Genomic DNA, 4,685 nt, shown 5'->3' with positions numbered 1-4,685 from the left:
GCTAATTCTGACTTCTCTAGGCTAAAGCTCATCTGAGATGCACTGACACAAAATGCAAAAGTTTGCTATGGTCTGACGAGTCCACCTTTCAGACACTTTTTGGAAATAATGGACGTCATGTTCTCTGGGCCAAGGAGGAAAAGGGACCATCTTAATTATTACCAACACAAAGTTCTAAAGCCAGAATCTGTTATGCTATGGGGGGGTTAGTGCCAATGGCGCAGGTAACTTGCACATCTGTGAAGACACTATTAATGCTAAGGAGCAACATACAGTATGCTGCCATCTGGATGATGTCATTTTCAGGGATGTCTCTGCTTGTTTCAGCAAGGCAATGCCAAGCCACCCTCTGCATGTATTACAACATTGTGGCTTTGTAGTAAGAATGTACAGACGCTAGGCTGGCCTGATTGCACTCCTTTGAAAATGTGGGGAATTATGAAGCACAATATATGGCAACAGAGACCCTGAACTGTGTTATATCAAGTAAGAATAGGGGGAAAAAATCCTTTTTCACATCTAAAATTGTTGTCCCAAACAATTACTGAACACTGTCAAAAGGAAAAGTTATGTAACAAAGTGGTAAAAAGGCTTCTGTTCCAACTTGTTGCAGGCATCAGATTTAGAATAAGTGTAGATACACAAAAACAATAAAACCTTTTTAAAATGATCTTATGTATGTGTCTTTATACTGTTTTCAGTTGAATACAGTTAAAAGGGATAAAACATTGCTCTTTTTTACGTACTTTTTTTTTTACTTTTTAAAATTGGGTTTATATTTAAAAACATTACATTTTAAGGCTGAACTGAGGGGCCGCCGAAATAAGCAGAAATTGCTTGCTAGCTACTGTGAAAACGAGTTAAGGGTAAAAGGGTACTTGTAGAGTAATGCTTCCTGTCCTGCTGTTTAGACTAAAAGCACAGCACTTGGTAGAGAGTGTATGAGTGTTTGGTGCTTCAGGCTAGGGAGTTCTCGGCATGGAAGTGGTGCAACTGGTGAGACAGGTAAGACAGAGGAATTAATTACTCTCATATGTTAGAAAGACTGGATATACCTAGAATATGTGTTGCTACAGATATTTCCAATCATACCTGTTCACACGATAATAATGTTTTACCTGAGTTGGGTGGTAACTAGTTACATTTATACAGTTATATGCACTCAAGTAAAAAGCTGACATATTTGTGCTTGAGTACTTTCAAATGGTAATAGTTTTACTTCTTTATGCAGACAGATGTCTACTTTTTTCCCATTTACCTTCATTATGGCCATTAACATTTAAATATCACTTATTTTTAAGTTTCCTTATAATAAGACAGTGACAGCGAGTTTATGCCCTTCTACTCATCTCCAGCTTTGAGAAACACTTTGCCTGTTGCATGTACAGTACATGACCAAACGTTTGTAGACACCTCTTCTACACTCCCAGGAACAAAAATGCACTAAACTGTCACTGGAGTGGTACCCTTAGGGCAACATTTTCAGTACCATTGAAATTATATGTTTAAGTTATATGTTTAAGACTCCATAAACTCTGTCTTGTCTCCAAGCTTTTTATTTTATTGTCCTGTTTTAAAACATTCAGCTATGAAAAGGTACACATAAGTACATTTGCCCTTGGGGGGAAAAAAAACTAATTTAAGGTGCGCACTTTAACCTTAAACACCAATGTTGTATATTTGAAGGTACATTTAAACCTTTCTTTTGATAGTGTAATTTGTGAATTCTTTAAGGGGCACCCATTATTACCATGTAGAGCACCCACACTTGGAGCCTATGGTCACCATGCCTAATCTCAAGTATTGGTTAGAGGGGTGTAAAGCCCCCCAGCATTGGACTGCAGACTCTGGAGTAATAGAGCACCTTTGGTATGATCATCCAACATCAGTACCTGACCTCACTGAAGCTCTTGTGACTGAATGCAGTCAAATCCTCACAGCAATGTTCCAACATCTAGAGAAGAGTAGAGGCTGTTATTGCAGTAAAGGGACACAAAATCTTGATTAATACCCTTGACTTTAGAAGAAATGAACAAGCTATAGATATATAATGTACCCATCTCTTATCTCTTAAAAAAGCAATTAAATGTACAGTATGTGTAAACCCAATTACAAAAAAGTTGCAACAGTAGGTAAAATGCAAATGAAAACAGAAAGCAGTGATTTGTAGATCTACTTTGACCTGTTTGAAAAAAAGCAGTACAACATATACACTGTTTTATCTTAACAACTTCACTATTTTGGCAAATAAATGCTCATTCTGAAATAGATGCCAAAAATGTTCCAAAAGGTTGAGGTAGGGGCAACTTAAGACTAGTAACATTGCTAAATGTTTAAAAAAACATCTTAAACAGGTAGTGCAATTATGCGTGGACAGGGGCATAGCACCCAATTGTGAGCCCCTGGCACAGTAGTGTGCCCTGACCCCTCCTAAAAAACTCAGAACAATCAGTGGAATTACAGGGAAATTTATAAGACAATTAAATAATTAAATATATTTACTGTCATTTTCCCTTGAACTGCTCATGGTTCCAACTGCAAATGGTTGAGTAGAAGTTAGAACACCTGTAAGCCACCAGCTTTAGCGAACTCACTTTGTCTCATTTCTTCAGTTGCATCAGAGAAGGAAGAGGTGTTGCTCTCTCTGCCTCAGTGACTTCTGGAACTTGGAGTGTGTTTTTCAGCTTAGCTGCCGGGTGGAGGCTGAACTTTATTATGATCAGAAAAACTCTGCCTGTTACATTAGCTGTTAATAAAATGCTTACTAGCTACAGTGAATCCTGCTTCGTTGTCTGCTTGTACTAGTTACAGGGCTGCCAACTTTTATATTTTAGTAGAGTGAAATTTAAATGTTTTAATATTTAATACAAATATGATTCAATTTTTATTTCCCTTTCCAAAAAATGTATATTCTTTTGCATTTAGTGACTTGATGAAGAGAGACAACATTTATGGCTTCAGAGAAGCAAAGACTGAAAGCTGGTAAGTTCTGCTTTTGATTATGATTGAGGAAAAACCACTTTTAGTTTTGAGGTGGAAGGGGGAGCAGGCAGATATCACACAGATTAGCAGAATTTATCATGGAAGCTACTATTTATTTTACAAAAACACAACGTATCACCATCAACAAAATTAAAAGCCAGTCAATTTATTTGTGAGGCAGGGCCCTGGTTAGTCAGGTCCACCACTACCCTTAGTCCGACACCCGTGTGCTGGATATAAAAGGAGCATCCGGGAAAAGCATAGTTCTTTATGAGCAAGGATGTGTGAAAGCTAACCACTGCAAAAGGAATTGATCAGCAAAAAATCCAGCAGTTTTAAAAAAATGTTTCTTTGTGTAAAGGCCAAAAAGCACAAATAAATAAATGCCTGTGACCTTCGACCCCTGAAACGGTACTGCCTTAAAAACCGCCATGCTTCTGTGATGGATATTACCAAAGGGGCTCAGGAATTCTTTGAAAACCGTTATCAGTTAACACTGTTTGAAGTTGCATTCACAAATGTAAGTTAAGACTATTCATTCTGCTGAGTTCTCTGGGCTCGAGCTCATCTGGAATGGACTGATGCAGAGTAGAAACAAGCATTGTGGTCTGACGAGTGAACTTATCCGATGGTTTATGGCAATAATTGATCTTGTGTTCTCCGGGCAACAGAAGAAAATGACCATCCAGATTATTATCAGTTAAAGTCTGTTATGTAGGGTGATGGGGTTGATGCACAACACAGTTTGAAGTAACATAGGCTGTCTTCTAGATGCCATCTTTTTCAAGAATGTCATCTCAACATGACAAAACTACAAAGCCACATTGTGCATGTTACAATCATGTACAATTAGAGTGAACAGAGCACTCTCACTTTGAAAATGTGTTATTAAGCACAAAATGCGACATCAGAGGTCCTGTGTGGTTGCACAGGTGAAAACGTGTGTAACAGAAGAAACTGGATCGGTTTGTGTCTTCAGTCCCCAAAAGAGTCATGAGTTTTGTTAAAAGGAAAGGTGATGAATACTGTGTTTTGTAGCGTTTTCAGTTTACTAATTTGATTTCTGTTTTTATTAGCATTTCACATAATGTCCCAACTTTTTTTAGAACTGGGTACTTTGTAAGGCCATCAAGTACATCATGTAAATATTATCTCATTCAGATCTGTTTAAAGATCATTAGGTAAACAAGACATCTTATGTCTAAATGAAAAGCTGCAGACAAAGATTAAGATTATTACTTCTTCGAAACATCAACAGTGCAACAGTGACCCTTGTATAAAGGACATTAATTTGGTTTGAGGGGGACTTTTCCTGCTTGGTCTATAAATGGTCATGAGTCTAGGACATTTACAGCTGTGTGTGTGTGTGTGTGTGTGTGTGTGTGTGTGTGTGTGTGTGTGTGTGTGTGTGTGTGTAAAATGACAGGCAGTCATTAGTGTGGGCAGGAGGCATGGCATGGCCCACTGAATTAATGACCTCGCAGTGGGAGATGGAAGCAGCTGGCAGTGCCTTTGCCAAACGCCTGGCTAGCCTTGCGACTCCAGGTCGAGAGAGACACAGAGAGAGACAGAGGGAGAGGAAAGAGAGAGAGAGAGAACAATAAGTTCTGCCTCAGCACAGCTTGATTCCAATAAACGCCCTCCAGGTTGCTCTCCTGGAAAGTTTCACTGGGTGTGCTTAATAATGAACAAATCCCCAAGCA

The sequence above is a fragment of the Pygocentrus nattereri genome, chromosome 10, assembly GCF_015220715.1.
Source record: "Pygocentrus nattereri isolate fPygNat1 chromosome 10, fPygNat1.pri, whole genome shotgun sequence".
Lineage (NCBI taxonomy): Eukaryota > Metazoa > Chordata > Actinopteri > Characiformes > Serrasalmidae > Pygocentrus > Pygocentrus nattereri.
The sequence above is the reverse complement of the archived record's forward strand: the minus strand, read 5'-3'. Positions refer to the sequence as shown.